General features: G+C 40.9%; 1 pseudogene; it reads right to left on the reverse strand.

Annotated features, from left to right (window-relative positions):
* Positions 1 to 12,246, reverse strand: part of LOC148733051 (uncharacterized) — a 105,159-nt pseudogene extending 92,913 nt beyond the window's left edge.
* Positions 12,247 to 18,643: the final 6,397 nt, after the last annotated feature.

Here is an 18,643-nt window from a genome sequence, read left to right on the forward strand (position 1 = left end):
CCCGGTTAAAATATTGTCAGATTGATCAAAACTGTAATTGTTGTTTTACGTGAGGCAGATCATCCCTCAAGTCATCACACACAGGAAGTGTTATTTCTCAGCTCACGCCATAATTAATACCTCATCGCATCCTACAACTACACGGTTTTGAAATTCACTTCTATCAAAATAATTTTAAACTCACCATTGCAAGCAATAACTGATGCTAATCTGATTCCAAGCAAGAAAACAAGGATAACAAGGAAAGTTCTCGCTCCCCTCTTAACATGATCCGTGGAGTTCATTCTTGCGCAAACCACTTGATAGCGGAGGTAAAACAGTTCAAAATACTGCAGCTCCAACCTACTTTATACTTATTAGACTGTTAAATTATCACAAGTAGTCTAACCAGGATGAAATTGCAGTGCAGCAGGTGCAACATTATTGAGATGAAATGTTTGAAAAGCACTTGACACTGGATAAAAATAAATATTAATATGTGGCTAATTTCGACGATTCGCTTAATTAACTTAAAAACATTCCTATTCCATAGGCGATTTCTACTGAGAAACTAAGTTTTCAGTCAATTAAATTTACATGACTTTGATAATTACGTTCAATTTAGGCATCCTTGTTATGAAATTTCTTTTTTTACCCAAAGGCTATTTAGACTCTTAAGACTCATAAAATAGAAAGGTTTCTAGAATGAATGACGGTTGACAATTAATTACCAAGGTGGAGGTGAATAGACTTAGTTAATTCACTAGCCATAAATTGAAGAATTTGTTAGCGAGTACATGATAAAGAAAACAGAGGTTACTCAAATTAAAGAGAGAGGCTTGACCGAAACATTTTATTTAAGTAGTGGTAAAGGTAACTTAAAAGGCTTCCAAGCAAACTTTGAAACATTTTTTTAACACGTATCAGTTAAAATCCGACAACTGTCAATTGGAGAGGAAAGGAGAGGAATTAAAGCGCATTCAAACCTTTAGATGAACAGCACTATTTGTATGGCAAACGCACACGAGTTAAATGACCATAGCGACGATCTTCTCTTAAAAACACTGAGAGATTTTACAGAAAGTATTGCTCATTTCCAACGACGATAAATTGTGAAGATTCACCTCTGTTTAGTTTGAAATGCCACGGAAAGACAAATTGTAAGTGACCGTGTTTTGTAGTAAGAGTCTGCTTGTTTGTTTTCTGCAATGGCATATGCAAATCTTGTCTTTCTTCCACTGAAAAACTGAAGTGAAATGAGGCGCTTTTTCGACTTCTTAGAAAGGAAAATATGTTCGAAACAATCAAACTCACCCCCTATCACCATGTAAAATAACACTGACACGGTTAAAATCTTTTTCACCTTTCACTAAATCTGTCATAAAACTGCAATATATTATATGAAGCTTATAATCCTCAGAATCATCATATACTGGCAGTGTTATTTCTCTCAAGCCATGACAGACTAAATAACTTATCACATCCACAGTTTTTGAATTCGTTGTTACTGGCCGAATTAGTCACCAGCGCAAGTAAAAATCGATGCTAATCTGATTCCGAGCAAAATACTAAGGATAGTAGGGAAAGTTCTCGCTCTACCCTTTAAATAATCTGATGAGCTCATTTTCTCGCAGACCACTTGGCTGCACCAGTAAAACAGTTCAAAACACTGCACCTCCCAACTAGTTTATACCTGTTAATGATCAGTCTCGACAGAACGAACTTAGAGTGTAGCAGGTGAAGACTTGTTTATTGAGTGGAAATCCTTCATAACTCGCTCTGGTAACGACTGGCTGAAAGTCAATATTAAGTACGTACCTAATTTCGATCTAAGTCATGAAGATTAGGGGAAGTATCCTTTGATGTAGTTTCAAAACACACTGATCCCCTAATATTCATGAGAAATTCAAATTTTCCGAGTCAAACCTGCCAAGTCAATAAACCTTCCGCATCTTTATTACCTTTCAATTTACGCATCATTGTTACGAAATTTCTTTGTTTACCTAAAGGCTTTTCAGACTCTTTAGACTCATTACAAAGAGAAGTGTTTCTAAAAAAAGGAATACAAATGTCCAAGTTAAACCAAAACAGTGCCACCTACGCACTTCAGTGCTACCCGCGAACAGGCCTCGCTAATTGACAGAATTTTGAAGAAAAAAAATAATGAAAAAGTTCCTCGCGGCTTAGTAATTACTTTCATTACGAGAATAATCAACTTCCTCTTAACCTTCAACTCGTCTTAATAAATTGTTTTCGAAACTTTTTGTCTGTTATAAAATTTTCTATATAAAATGGCGAAAAGAAACAGTTTTGCTTCAGTTAAGTGCGAGTATTTGGAAAAAGAATCTTTATCTAATATATACGGTCACAGTCTCTTGCATCTACGCTACGCAGTTTCTTTCATTGTCCTACAGAATTACGGTACCTGTAGTCAAGCACTGCGAAAAGCTTATGGATAAAAAACCGCGTCAATCAACTTTCACTTGGTAAGTACAAAAGCGGTAGACGTTAGTATTTCACAATCAAGGTGGTACTATTGAAATATCTAAATTGGACAAAACTGACTGACTACTGAGAGGGCTAATGAGTTAGGTTAAGTAAATATGTATGGCGCCGGCTGGCAGCCTTTGTTTTGGGCTCTCGCATTACTTGCTTTCAGATACGTAAATACTGTGTCTAACGACACAAAATGTGGATTTAAATCAGTCTAAACTACTTTGGGTTTAGCCGGACTAGATTTTTTGGTTCAACGCAGCCAAAATACGCTATTTTGCTCGCGATGTCGATGTCTTCGAGCGTTAGAGCTTCGAACGGCGAATATGGCTACATCAAAGAATTATTGGTTGATATGGATGTCCAAGTTACACCTGGACCGATAAGTGCAACTCCTGAACTACAGAATAACCTACAGAGTAGTTTAGGGGTCATCCTGGCCATTCCGTAGAGGCCTGGGTCCGAGTCACTCTGATTAATTAGTTATTCATATGGCGTAGGTGCACGAGGAGTTTAGGGTTAGGGTTGAGGGGTAGGGATTAGGGTTTAGAAAATTAGTATTCATAGTGCGTAGGGTTTTTGCATCTCATTTAAAAAAAATAACGGTTTTCAAGGTGACGTCTCACACAAAGGGAACAAAAGAATCCAAGATGGCGAAGGGATTAAGTCAAACACACTGTTTTTTTGCATACGTAATATTTATTGTGAAGGTGTAGTCTGATCGTCTCGGTTAGTGTAGTCCTGAGAAGTAACCATATGATGGACTAGCATCCCATCCAGGGGGGAGGGAGAGTACAAATATTTCCTCGCTTAGGCTGTATGGGCGACTGGCCTGACGCAGACTTGTTCTTAATTCTAGTACGTGCATCTCCATGAACAGTGCTGGTAAATGTTTTTTTATGGGAACTTTAGAAAAAGTTTTCGTATTAAATTATCTAATTAAGTTGTGAACCTACCATCAATTTTTAACTATCAATATTCTTATTTATTTATTAATTTACTTTTATTTATTTTTTTTTAAATTTATTATTTTTCGGTCATTCTGGGAATTCCGAGTAATCCGGGTAATCCAGCTATTCCAGATATTCCAAGTATTCCGGTTCCGGTTCCAAATTCCGGCATTTGATATTTTCCAACTGCCATCTTTTAGATCGGTTTTTCGGTTTTTGTGCCAAAAAACGTCGGTTCTTCGGTTTTGTTGTTCATTCCGTTTTGTGGATTATCCGTTTTCAGCATTTTGTTTCCGGTTTTTGTCAAAAATTTTGACGGGTACTCGGATTTGGTATCCGATGTGCTTTTTCGGTTTTTCATATTGAGTTTCTGGTTTCTCTTCGATCTCAGCAGAAGTCATACGCCTCTGCTGATCTCGAATAGCCGCGAAACCGATGTTGATCCACTTGTAACCACAGTTTCAGATAGACTGGGACTTTGACAACTGAGATGTGTAAATCTATCGACTTAGACGGTTTTGCCTGCGGTTTTTGGTTTTGATCGAGTTTTTTTTTTTTTTTTTTTGCGGTTTTTGCGGTATCTATTAGACCCTTATATAAGTGAAAATATGTTTCTGCTCGGAACTTTGAATGTTAAAAATGCCAGCAACGCAGTTAATAGCGCGTTGGAATCTGTGACGAGACTCATGTACGACATGTCAAGAATTAGCAATTTCCCCTCAGTGGCCTGTTATGCAAATTTTAGTAATCAACATCTTTCTGTCTTTAAATGAAATAAAATAAACTTAAGGTTATTGAAACGTAAAATGTATTCGTCTCTAATGTTTTGAATACTCATACAGTTGTAAATCGCGAATTAAACCAGAACATTGAAAAAATGAAATCTACGTTTGTATCTACGTTTGTAGCTCAGTTTAACTCCCGGCAGTGATCGCTATTCAAAGCTTTTCTTAATATTTCAACTTATATTCTGGAATCAATAGGTAAAGAATAATTTAAGGAAAAAAAAACATTTCAGCATCAGAGATGCTGAATGTAACACTAAGTTATTAGCGTTAGCCAACAAAAAAATATGTTAGAGAAAATGGGAATTTAAACTTGAGTTTCAAAGAGTTAAATACTCCCATCATGGATGTTGTTTTGCGTTAATTATGAGGAAAATATTCATTTCTGGGTCATAAGTAACTTAATTCATAAGTACGAATGATCGATCAGTTATCGAAAGTTTAAAAATTGACAAAAGAAAACCGACTTTAATTATTATTTGAAAATGGCAGAGCTTTGTCTGTGATGTGAAGTTTGATGAACATTTTTAAGTGTGTACACCTGTCGTAGTTTTATGAGTTTTAGTTAGTTTATTGCTTTTTACTCCTTTGTAATCGACTTTTCTTACATCTTTATTTTGAGGAATGTCTCCACTATATAACTTTGAGCTCGATATCGTGACTGCAGTTTCTTTTCTCTGCTTTTTGTCTGGAGTTGTATTTCCATCTTGCCATGGTTGTTCTGGTAAGTGTCTATTTTTTCTTTTCTTTGCGTTATTCTTAAAGCAACCTTGTGACAACAGTTCTTAGCTTTTTCAGGTCCTCCAAATAGAAATCAACTGAAGTTCCTTCACACTTTTAGCGGATCTCCACCCACTAGTAGAAAAGTTTTATCGGACATTTGCAATGGCGTGTGATTACGACGACCCAAAATAAAATTTGAAAGACCTGATTACTGGGTAACGAGAGACTTAAAGTTTCTTCCGTGAAAATTCGGGAAAGCCTACAGAATAGGCGTGGTGTTTTATGTCTTGCATATTTCAGCGAGCGGAGGCAATGTGAGACGCAGGAGATGAAACACGCGCGGGAAGAGGGGCGCAAAAAAGGTTTATATTCAAATTCAAAAGGCGAGAGGGGCCGTTCGTGTCTCTTTCCTAAAAAAAATTATAAAAAAGCAGAAAAAAAATAGAATTTCGCTATTAGATGCTCTGCTAACCTGGCTAAAATTAGTTCCTTTTCGAAATTGGTCATATTTTAAACTTCAATGTTCGTGCTATATGTCCTGGTCATCATGATGGGGAGAAGCATAAATTCCGAGAGCATCATGTTAGTTACGGTGAAAATGGTGGTCACAATTTGTTTATCACCTGCTTCTTTCAATTAGTTGAAGAGTCTAATCAAAAGATGCAAAACAGTTGGAGAGTCGAGCTTTCCTGCGCAACAAACAGTTGCTTTTCCTAGCTTTGTCAATGACACCTTACACAAATTGAGATAAATGGGAAAACGTCACTTTTCAAGATTACCTGAGACTGCGATATTCAGAACATTCAGTCAGGAGGCATTTGTGAAAAAAATCCACCCCCCCCCTCCCCCTTGAGTTATCATTCGTTTTGCCTTGTTGAGGGAGGTTTTCGATTCATTTTAGGACCAGAATATTTTCATAATTTTCTCATGTGCTAACTTAGTTCGTGGAACGGAGTAACCTGTTTCACGATCGGAGGACATTGGCGTCTTGCGATACAAGACGTGATTGTTATTTGTTTGAATGTGAACTTGCACTCAATAAAAATTATAATCACATGGATTGTTTCGATCGCGGGAGCCCGTTTTCATTTGGAAAGGAAATTACGGCGGCGAAGGAAAATTGTCAACCGCCTTAAAAGTGACAATCGCGTTCCAGCATCCCTACTACTCGTTAACCACTCCGTTTTGGAAAGTTCTAGTTAGGTGCTCGACAGGAAATTAGAACCAGGAATTCATTGATAATTTACCGAGGCGACGTAACGCATGTCTTCTCTTGTTTGAGTAGCATCAAAATTGTGAAATCTATAAATTAGTTCGGATCATGAGAAGATGAAAACCAAAGCGGTTAAGTGTGGGCGTGTATAAAACTGTCCATAACCCAGTGGCATATAATTAAAAAAAATTAACTTCTCTAGAAGCGGTTTGCGGGGCTTCACCAAAACAATAACAGTAGTCCGCCAAGCTGTTATAATCAGTTGAAGTCATCATTCGTGCAAAAAAAAAGCTGAAACCTTCATTTACGTTGGCGCTTTCCAGATGGGACTGATCATTTAACCTTAGAGAATATCGAAATGGCGTCTTTGTATAAATTTGACCTAGAGACGCCGTTAATCGTCTCTGATTTTGTCATTTTCTCCGGAATCGTGTTCCCCTTTTGTGGAGGCTGTACAGGTAGGGACATACCATGGAAGCAATACCATATTAGCAATTTTGTTTATTAAGTAATGATTTCTTTCGCTTATTTCACTCGTCGTCGAGAAATCCTTAGGAATTTTGATTTTTTTTAATTGGCTCGTCTTTTTTTTTCGTTCGTATACTCTAAGCTGAAAATTGAGAGTTATAGTTCATGCCCATGCCGTATTTTAAATCTACAAATAATACATCCTGCAGATGTTCATTGTTGACTGTTTGAGGGAAAAGAAAAAACAACGGCTAATACAGACTTTTCGTCAAATGGTTTAAAAAACCTTGGCTGTAAGTTTTCCTTAATTCTCTTCTTTTTTCGTTTTTTATTTTTTGTTTTTTTGCAGCTGACGAGTCTCGCATTCTCCTATTTGAGGAACCGATAGCAAATAGGGCAATTAAGGGGCATGTGATTAGGAGTAGTGAGGTCCTCAGTGAGGGAAGCTGTCGCACGATGTGTTGTATGGAGCCTAACTGTGTCTCCATAAATGTGAAACCTTTAGACGGAGGAAAGTACAACTGTGAGTTGATTAACGCCACGGTTGATAAAAGTGAAGTAACCTTTGAAGAAGTGGATGCTTACTACGTGGCGATTGAAGTAAATGCTTCTCTCAAACTTTAAGTTATGTTTGGAATGAGAAGAATTCAAAGTCGAACACTCGCTCAGCGCTTTACAATTTTAGACTAGCATTTTTATTTGTTGCTTCATCGTCCCCACCTTGATCTGAATGTGGCCTCACACCTACACTTCTTGTTCGATGCTGTACATTAATAAGAGTTTTTGTTCTTTTGGGAGGAAACCCAACCTTATACATGTATAAGCCTGGCCATTAGCATTATTGTAATTCAACCTGGTTTATCATGCTTTCTTGTAAATTTTTATTCAAGTGTGGTGACTATAAATAAATGAGAAAGACGTTCTCTCCTTTTTTTATCAGTGCGTTGTTTTTTCCCTTTTGAACAGAATCCGTGTAGTAGCAGTCCTCGTGTCAATAACGGAACTTGCCAAGTCGGTTTCACCAGCAAAGGGTTTCGATGCGTTTGTGTTCCTGAATATGCTGGAGCAAACTGCAGTGGTACTGTAAAATTCTGTGATTTTGAAAATCTAGTTGTGCCTGATCTGTGATCAACATATATTCTCAAAATTTTGTTGATGGACACAAGCTGGTGCTTCTAAGAAACACAAGCGGACCACAATCTGAACGCTGGGACCGGAAAGGACATCACACGTGAATTCAAGAAACAAGGCCTGAACATCTCCATAAGCACAAACCTCAAAATCTGCAACTTCCTCGAGGTCACCCTAAACCTCGCGGACGGAAGCCACTATCCATACAGAAAGCCCAACAACGAAACCCTTTACATCGACACCAATTTCAACCACCCGCCAATAATAATAAAACACATACCTGCAGCAATCGGCCGACGAATCTCCTACATCTCCCCAAGCAAAGAACTCTTCTAAAAAACCAACCCACACTACGAAAGTGCACTCAAACAAAGCGGACACGGCGAAAAGCTAACCTACACTGAACGCAAGAAACCTAAACCTCACAAACGCAAGAGCAGACAAAGAAACATAACTTCATTTAATCCGCCCTACAGCATGAACGTGCAAACAAACATCGGCAGAGAATTCCTGAACCTCGTCAGCAAGCATTTTCCAAAAAATCACCGGTACAACAAGATTTTCAACAAAAACAGCATAAAAGTTAGCTATAGCCGCACTGACAACCTGCAAACCATGATTAAGAAACACAACAGGAAAATCCTTGAGACAAGCAAGACACCCTCCACAGAAAACAACTGTAACTGCAAGAAAAAAAAAACGACAGCCCTCTGAAAACAACTGCCTCACTTCAAGCGTCGTCTACAACGCCAACGTAACAACTGAAAATGACACAACCGGAAAGAATTACATTGGACTAGCGGAAGTAACCTTTAAACAACGCTACACACAGCACAAACTTTCTTTGCGAAACAGAAACTATTCAAACAGCACGGAACTATCAAAGTATATCTGGACACTCAAAGACAGCAACACCAACTTCACAATTAACTGGAGTATTTCAGCGACCGCCCCGGCCTACAACAACAAAAACAAGCGGCACCACTTGTGCCTCACAGAGAAACTTTATGAATTGACTTTATGGCACGTATGTTTTCCATCGATAATAAATCGTCTGACGATCGCAGCGCAAGCTGCGTGAAACTCAGAGTAATGGTGAAACGATCTTCCTGTCATTAATTCATAACCGCTATTGAAACGCTCTGCAACCCGCATCGAGCACTCTTTTACAGCCATGACTTCTCCTAGTCTGTTATATATATATATATATATATATATATATATATATATATATATAATATATATATATATATATATATATATATATATATATTGTTTATATATAAAGTGTGACTTGATTTTCGTAGAACAGTGCTCAATACATAGAAGTAGAGCGAAGTATATATTGTGGGAGGAAAAAGACAAGTAAACTACAAGTTCACCTCTACAAGCCGGTTTCGTGGTCGCCCACTCATCAGGGTATTTAATGAGAATAAACTTTACCATTGCTTATATACAATATAATTTGCATGATCTAACTAGTCTAATTTATGCAGCGCGAAATTGACAGTTTAGTTGTTGCGTAGGAGGGCCTATGGTAAAGTTTATTCTCATTAAATCCCCTGATGAGTGGGCGACCACGAAACAGGCTTGTAGGGATGAACTTGTAGTTTACTTGTCTTTTTCCTCCCACAATATATACTTCGCTCTACTTCTATGTATTGAGCACTGTTCTACGAAAATCAAGTCACACTTCATATATATAGCAAGTTGTTAGTGGAAATCTCAGGCCAACAAAGGTGCACCGCGCCAGGAGGATCAATAGAGATTCGCAGTCCATAGCCTTGAAAACGTGCTTAGGATGGCAGCTAGAAGGCGGAAGGTATAAATGCCTATCTGTAGGTTTGGAATAGACGTCTGTCCTGATAAATCCATCGATAAGATATCAAGTAAGATCAAGTACGTGAAGCTCACGTTCAGAAAAAACTAGCTCAAACTTAATAGTAGGATATAGAGAATTGATGTAATCAGTAAATTTATGTAGGGCAGGAAGGCCCTGCTGCCATAGATCAAATACATCGTCTCGATATCGCCACCATAAGGACGGCTTTATCGGACCAGAAAACTTAGCTTTGTGATTAATTTCGCCCATGGCTATATCGGCATAGCTACAAGCATTCTTCCGACCTATAGCTGTGCCATGGATGTGAAGAAAGAGATTCTCTTTAAAAACAGAATGGCTGCTTTTCAAACAAATTGTTACGGCTTCTAAAATGCAAGTCGTGGATGGCAATTTGTTTTCTCTACTCAAAGCCTTCCTTACTGCAGTGAGGCCTAGTTTGTTATCGATGTTAGGGAACATTGAAACCACATCCCACGAGACCATTAAGGTGCCAGTTGGAAATGGACCGCTTGTGTTAAGATGTTCTATTTTGGTAAGCAGGTCGGTAGTGTCTTTAATATACGATGGTAATTTTCGAGCAAGTGGTTGTAAATAAAATTCAGTAAAGGCCGATATGTTTTTAATTGCCGTGCCACAACAATATGTAATAAGTCTGGGCGGGTTACCCGTTTTGTGTGTTTTCATGTTTCCAAATGCAACTCCTCGTCTCGCTTCTTTATTTATAACCCATTTGGCTACTTCGGGAGAAATCTCACCTTTTCCTAGCCATTTGGAGCACCAACTCTCTACTAATGCCAAATATTTAGAGGTTGGGTCTAATTGCAAAGGTTCATGATGCAACTGATTGTTTAGCTGACCAAACATTTTTTCCTCGTACTCCCTTTCATTAGTTAAAACAAATCGGGATCCTTTGTCCTGTATACGAATCACTACATTGGAATTTTTAAGTTTTTTAAGCGCACCCCGTTCTTTTTTAGAAAGGTTATCTCTAGCTTGCCAAATGTTCTCAGGATTGATAAGATCACGCCGTACATTAGCTAAAAATAGTTCAAGTTCAGGGTACCTTGACGTTGGAGGTTTCCATTTCCTATCCTTTGGTACCCGGGGTAGATGGCTAGGATTTGTCAGGTTGTCATCAGGATTACTATCAATGAAGAAAGCTGCTGGTCGAAGTCGAGCTTGAAATACTTCTAAGTCATCGTACACGCTCTGCCAACCGATGTCCTTAGGTGTTGGGCAAAACGATGGTCTTTTCCTCAGCCCCTAGTGGCTCTTAGGAGATCGATAGGCTTTTAGTCACAAAAGAGACTTATTGCAGCGCTCAGTTGCTCTCTATGGCACCCCATGGTTTAAATAAAAGAAAGGAATTTCATTCGAAAAATAGAATCTGCTATAATTAATTTTCCTTCTTATATTAGGCGCTACTATTTGATCGCCATTGATATTACTATTTGATATTTGACGCCATTCATTTTAACATATTTAGTATTCTTATCTCTTAGTAGAACTTGTTTTCATGGCGGCACTTGGAAATAAGTTCTGATCGTTTGTTTAATGAAGTGGATTTGTCCGCAGTGATAATGAGGAATTTTTCGGCAAGGCAGAGGTTGCATGTTCTTGAATTTCCTTTGTAAGATGCGGCTTTGTGGATTGTCGACCAATGAATGGAGTAGGGAGTGTTGGTGCTCTTAAGTTCCCAAATGTATTTGGATAGCTCGGTGCTGTTAGCGTAGGCTTTCTTTCGAAATGAGAGGGAATGCTGCGTGTATCTTTGTTTAAAAGAATTTTCTGTTAAGCAGATGTAGTTTTTGCACGTTTTGTCTTTGTTTGTGGTGACTTTAGCCTTGTAAATTAAGGAGGAAGCGAGGCACTTGTTCTGTAAGGGACAGACTTGTTTTACTCTGCAGTTGCACTTGCGGTCTTGACTGGTCGAGGGGGGTTCAGGATTTTCTGATTGTGCCTCCTTATGATAGAATTCATGTTGTCTATACAACTGTAGCTGACTTTGGTGGTGTTTTTGTTAAAGATTTTGTTGTATTTGTGAGAGGTGGGGAAGTGCTTCTGAACAAGTGTAAGGAAAACTTTTCCGACGTTAGTTTGGACGTTTTTGCTGAACTGATGGTTGAACCAGATTATCTGTATTCTTCTTGTTTTTTTGAGCGATCACGGGAACTAGGGGGTAAAGGTGTGGCTGGCTTGAAGTAGGAGAGATGGGTGTTATATCAGCTTGAATTCAGGGCGTCTTCGTATGTGGGCCTGGCTTTGTTGAATACATCTTCGTTGCAGGAGAGGTCACAGATAAGCCGGTTAATAGACTTTGGAATGTGCTTAATAATGGAGGGGGGATGGTTGGATTTAGCATGGACGTAGAGGGGATCGTTGTTGGGGTTTCTGTAAGGGCAGTATGTTCCTTTCGTTAGGTTTAGTGAGACGTCGAGGAAGTTGACTGTTTTTAAGTTGGTGTTTATGGCGATTGAAAGGCCGTATTGTTTGAAATGGGCTGATGTTGTTTTCCTAAAGTGGTCCGCCTCCGGGCCTGATGCGTTCTTTAGTATAAGGCGAGACCGTCGTCTCTGTAAAAGCCGATGTTGGTGTTACTTGTTTTTCTGCTGAGGGAGTCGAGGATGAAAAGGCCGACGAGTTCGCATATTTTGGCACCATCGTAGCTCCCCATTGTGACCTCGAACATGTTGTCATTTGTTTTCTTTTTCCAGGCGGTGGGGTGGTTGAAGAGGAGGGATTTACGGCAGTGCACGATGATGTTCATGTCTTGATCGGTGATCGTGGTGAAGGTTTTGGCGTAGTTGATGGCATCCAGGAAGAGGGTTTCCGTGATCGAAGGGGTAAAAGTTGTCGATATCGAAGACAGTGAACGAGTGCTTGTGTTTGTCGGGGATGCTGTCGAACCATTTAATGACGTCCATAGAGTTTTTCCACTGGTTCAAGGAAGTTTGCAAACCTCAGCAATATACGCTTAAATATATATATATATATATAACCAAAATAGCGGAATGAGATCATCATCTACTAAAAAGTGCTCAATAGCAGGGCTAGAGCCAGGGCTAGAGCCAGGGTCCTATCAATATGGAGAAGGTGAATTTGAACTATTCAACCAAGAATATCCCACTGCCAGAAAAGAACGAATACTTGAAGAGATTCATCGAGAAGACGGAGCATTTCCTACGTCGGATGCGGTGGAAAGCTTATCATTTCTTAAATAATACAGAATCCACAACAAACGAGTCATACGGCTTCATATCCAGAAACTCTCCGCCACAAATCAACGAGTTGCTACCTTTTGAAGATGCCATGACCCAGCTCATCCAGAACATAAAATTCAAGGACACCAAATGCAGTTTTCAAACTAAGCTACATAGTGACATTAAGAACAAGATTAAGAAGCCAGGCACCCTTCTCATTTCCGCCGATAAAACCAATAATTTCTATACCATGAATCCTTCCTCATACGACAAATTGCTTCAAGAGAACATTACCAAAACCTACAAAAAGTCAAGCGATCATCTTGTTGACAAGTTAGACTCCCAGTCTGCCAAAATTGCTGAGCGACTCAAGTTAGACGACCGCATTGAGGAATTGGCTAAGGAAGATGCATTCATCACGTTGAAAGAACATAAGCCCAATTTTCAAGACAATCCATCATGCCGCTTAATAAACCCTTCTAAGCCTGAAATTGGGGAAATCAGTAAGCATCTCCTCGATGAAATTAACAACGCTATCATCACCAGCAGTAAAGTAAACCAGTGGAAAAACACCTCAAGTGTCCTCAAATGGTTTAATAGTTTAGAAAACAAGAGCTCTCTTTCATTCATCTGTTTCCACGTTTGTGAATTCTACCCCTCCATCACTGAGAAGTTGCTTTCCAGAGCACTAGATTTTGCCTCTAAGTACTGCTCAATCAACAGCCATGAGCGTGAAATTATCTTGCATGCAAAACGATCTCTGCTATTTAACGATGATTGCCCATGGGAGAAAAAATCTGCCAGCAACCTTTTTGATGTTACCATGGGGTCCTTCGATGGAGCGGAAACGTGTGAGCTGGTTGGATGCTTTCTCTTATCGATTCTTACAGAGAAGTATGGTCAAAATATTGGTTTATACCGTGATGATGGTTTGGCTGCCCTCAATGGAACACCGCAGGAAATAGAGAATATCAAGAAAGGTTTTGCAAAGTCTTCCGCGACAATGAATTAAAAATCACAGTCGAGGCTAACATCACCAAAACCAATTTTCTATACGTCACGCTTGACCTCTCAAGTGGGAAGTATTACCCTTTTACTAAGGAAGGCAACATCCCCCTGTACGTGCATAAAAAATCTAACCACCCAACATCCATTCTGCACAACATCCCTGAATCAATCAATAGGAGGCTCTCCGAGATATCTTCCGACAGGGAATGCTTCGATAGCGCTAAACCTATTTATCAAGAAGCTCTCAAAAAAAGTGGGTACAGCTACACCCTGTCATTCAACGCTGCATCAAACCAGGCACCACTTCCACGAAGAAACAGGCAGCGGAATATTACTTGGTTTAACCCACCATACAGAAAGAACGTGGAAACTAACGTCGGAAAATGCTTCCTTGCACTTATTGATAAGCATTTCACAAAAACTAATCCTCTTCACAAAATTTTCAACCGGAACACCCTTAAACTGAGCTACAGCTGCATGGGCAGCATTAGAACTGTCATATCTAACCACAACAAATCTGAAATCCGGAAACTCGCACGCGCTAATGATCGAGCTAGGAAAAGCTACAACTGTCGAATACCTGACATATGCCCCATGGATGGGAACTGTAACATGGAAAGCATAATTTACCAGGCAGAGGTCACCACAGAAACCGCAAAGGAAACGTACATTGGTCTCTGTGCCACGGCTTTTAAAATGCGTTACAGGAACCACTTGTGTTCATTCCGAAACGAACGTTACAGGCATGCTACTGAACTTAGCAAATATATATGGAGTCTTAAAGATAAGGACACTAAGTTTAATATTAAGTGGCGCAAGGTGAAACAAGCTAGTTCGTATTCCAATGTAGCGAAAAGATGCAATTTGTGTTTGTGGGAAAAATATTTTATCATTTGTAAACCGCAGATGGCAAGTTTAAACAAAAGAAATGAGCTGACATCAGTTTGCAGACATGTCACGAAATTCCTGTTAAAGAACGTAACGTTACGATAGCGCGTGCAGTATGTTGCGCGCGCATGTATACATTGTTTTGTCTTTTAAATTTTGGTGGATTGTAACCGTTATTTCTGGCAGTTGCCTGACGATTGCTTCGCAAGAGACATGAAACTCAGAGTTGCAGTAAAAGTTCAAGTAACCTAAATCTTGAGGTATTATTATATATATATATATATATATATATATATATATATATATATACAGTTATATATATATATATATATATATATATATAGTGTACTCTAGTTTGAGCACTCTGGCATGACTTAGACGATACCACAAAGGTTGGATCGTTTGGGGTGACCATATTGGTTCTCCTCCATCCTAGCATTAGCACTACACTCTGATCTTGTTTCTGTTCTTAATGAATGCTCTTCCTCTGGTTTTCTCTCCCTCTCTCAGCGCAGAGGTATCATCACTCTGTCTTTCAAGAAGGGGGACCGCCTTGACCCCAAAAATTGGCGGCCCATATCTCTTCTAAACGTGGATTATAAACTTGCTTCTCGTGCCATAGCTGGGCGTCTCCTCCGGGTAATACACCTCGTTGTCAGCCGAGATCAAACATGCGGAGTCCCTGGCCGTTTTATCGGAGAAAATGTTGCTCTGCTTAGAGACGTTGTCAGCTATACTGAGTCTTCTGGCACCCCTGTCGCCATCCTGTCCCTCGATCAAGAGAAGGCTTTTGACCGTGTGGATTGGGGCTTCATGCGGTCCACTCTTGTCACCATGGGCTTTGGCCCTTCCTTTGTCGCGTGGGTCGACTTGTTCTATACTCATGTTCAAAGCGCGGTCAATGTGAATGGGTTCCTGACTCCTTTCTTTAGCCTTTCTCGTGGTGTCCGGCAGGGGTGCCCTCTTTCTCCCCTCCTATATGTTCTTGTGTCTGAGGTTCTTGCGTGTAGTATCCGTGCAGACCCCCGTATCAAGGGTCTGTCTCTCCCTGGGTGTCCCGTACTGTCTCCCATCTCGCAGTACGCGGACGATACATCTTTAATCCTTACCACTGATTCTGGCATTCTGGCTGCCCTTGAGACTTACAAGCTTTTTGAACTAGCTTCTGGATCTAAGATCAACTTTTCTAAGTCCAAGGGTCTCTGGTTGGGTGGTTGGCGGGGTCGTACGGACCCCCCGGTTCCTTTTGACTGGTCTCCTGCTAAGCTCAAGGTGCTGGGGGTGTTTGTCGGCCCCGGTAATCTTGATGAAGACAACTGGCGTCCTCGCATTAATGCGGTGGACCGTGTTCTCAAGTCTTGGCGTTCTCGTGTTCTCTCTTTTCATGGCAAGGCCCTAGTCATTAACGCTCTCGCCCTCTCCCGGGTTTGGTATGTGGCCTCTCTTATCCACATGCCGGCCTGGGTGGAGGCGAAGCTTTCCCGTCTTGTTTTCTCGTTTTTCTGGTCTGGCAAGGTTGAGCTTGTCTCCCGTTCGGCCGTGGTTCAATCTCCCCTTTTTGGTGGTTTTTCTGTGGTTAATATTCAGTCCAAGGTGAGGGCCCTCCTTGGTCAATGGGTGAGGAGATTCGTCTCCTCCCCATCCAGTTGGGTCGCTCTCATGTCCTTTTGGTTTAACTCTTTGTTTGGTGTCTCTCCTCTTGTTGTGTTTTCTCGTCCTTTTAGTTTCGACTTCAGGGTCTTGCCGCCCTTCTATCAAGCTCTGGTTTTGGCTTGGCGTAAGCTCGACGGGGCCTTCGCCACGTCAAAAAACTCTTTAGTCTACGGCTCTTCATGCCCTCTTGTTTGTTCTCCCGTTCTTACTATGTCTACCAAGTCTTGCTACCTATATCTTCTCTCTGAGAACATGGTCCAGCCTTATTGTGTCCTCAAGTTTCTATTCATCTATCCCAACCTTGACTGGCCTGCCACGTGGCGTGCCCTATCCTTCTTTTATCTTGACCGTCGTGTCATCGACCTAAATTGGAAGATTGCGCACGGCGTCCTGTACACCGCCCGGCGTCTCTCCTCTTTTGGTTTATCTGTTCCTCTCTCGTGTTTTTGTGGACCCACGGTCGAGTCACTCAAGCATTTGTTCTTCTACTGTCCACTTGCTCAGAGTGTTCTCGCCTGGGTCCAGTCCTTGCTGTTTTCCTTCTCTCCTATGTGTCCTGCCATCTCTTTACGTCATGTCCTCTTTGGTTTCAACTCTAGTGAACTGGTTTCTGTCCCGCGTGTCTTTGTCTATCTGCTCAATGTTTCTAAGTTTTGTATTTGGCGGAGTAGGAACGATTTCCGTTTCCGTAACGTTCGTCCTGGCGCTGTGGCGGTGATTGCTTCTATCAAGGCCCGCCTGAAGTTTTATTTACCAATTTCCTTCAGGCGGTGCAAGTCTGACAGGCGTCGTCGCGTCTTCCATCGTCAGTGGGGCGCCCGTGGCATCATAGCTTCAGTGGTAAACGACTCCCTTGTCTTTTCCATTTAGTCCTGCTCCCCGTAGTTATTTAGTTTCCTTTTTTGCTCGAATGAGTGTGTCTCGGTTAGGCTCGTGCTGGGTCTCCTTTATTGGTGTACTGCACAGTAGCCTCGTTCTTCTTTTGCTTGAGTGACGTGTGATCTTTTGCTTGAGTGAGCGTGTCTTTGTGCTGCTTGTGCTGGGTCTCCTTCATTGGTGTACTGCACAGTAGCCTAATTGTTAGTATCTGTTTCGTAACCCATGTGCTGGGTCTCCTTCGTTGGTGCACTGCACTGGGCTAGTATCGTTCGTTCTGTCTACTTTGTAAGTGTGTCTGTCCGCTGCTTGTGCTGGGTCTCCTTTGTTGGTGCACTGCACAGTAGCCTTTCGTGAGTATTTGTTTTGTTGTCCATGTGCTGGTCTCCTTTGTTGGTGTACTGCACTGGTCTGTTTGTCCTTGTTCGTTTTAGTTCTGTGTACCCAATTTTTGTTTCTGTGAGGTGGGGTTCGATTCCCCAGCGAGTTTGGCGTCTGGTGACCCTCGTTTCTGGTGGACCCTAACCCTAAGGCATTGCACGCAAGCCATGGGTGGGATTAGTCCTGTTGGTCGGCGGGCATTGCACACGCCCTTCATCGGGGGCCCGGCCGTCCACCTTAAACATAAAAAAACTACACTGATGAGGCCCAGAAGGCCGAAACAGTACTGTCTGCAGTTAGATATAGCTCTTTGGCATACAAAGCTTTGCTTTCATGTCCAAATTGAGCACTCTAACTAGGATGAGTCATTGCTCTGCAATTGCGCATGCTCGCTAGTGTACTCTAGTTTGAGCACTCTGGCATGACTTAGACGATACCACAAAGGTTGGATCGTTTGGGGTGACCATATTGGTTCTCCTCCATCCTAGCATTAGCACTGCACTGATGAGGCCCAGAAGGCCGAAACAGTACTGTCTGCAGTTATATATATATATAGTACTGTTTCGGCCTTCTGGGCCTCATCAGTGCAGTGCTAATGCTAGGATGGGGGAGAACCGAGACGGTCACCCCAAACGACCCAACCTTTGTGGTATCGTCTAAGCCATGCCAGAGTGCTCAAACTAGAGTAAACCAGCGAGCATGCGCAATTGCAACGGCAATGACTCATCCTAGATAGAGTGCTCAATTTGGACATGAAAGCAAAGCTTTGTATGCCAAAGAGCTATATCTAACTGCAGACAGTACTGTTTCGGTTATATATATATATATATAACTGTATATATGTATATCATAACGAGCCTCACGCCGTTAGCAACCAAAAAAAGTCTAGGTATCCAGCAGAGAATCCGTACTTTTAGTCCGCATTCTCTGCTGGATACCAGTGGCTTGCTTGGGTAAAATTTTTGATCGTATTTCGCTCCTAATCTGATAGAGGCGTCAACTTTTACACAATCATGTCATCATCCTATGGCGTGAAAAGGTAATTAAAGAAG

The sequence above is a fragment of the Stylophora pistillata genome, chromosome 4 (genome assembly GCF_964205215.1).
Source record: "Stylophora pistillata chromosome 4, jaStyPist1.2, whole genome shotgun sequence".
Lineage (NCBI taxonomy): Eukaryota > Metazoa > Cnidaria > Anthozoa > Scleractinia > Pocilloporidae > Stylophora > Stylophora pistillata.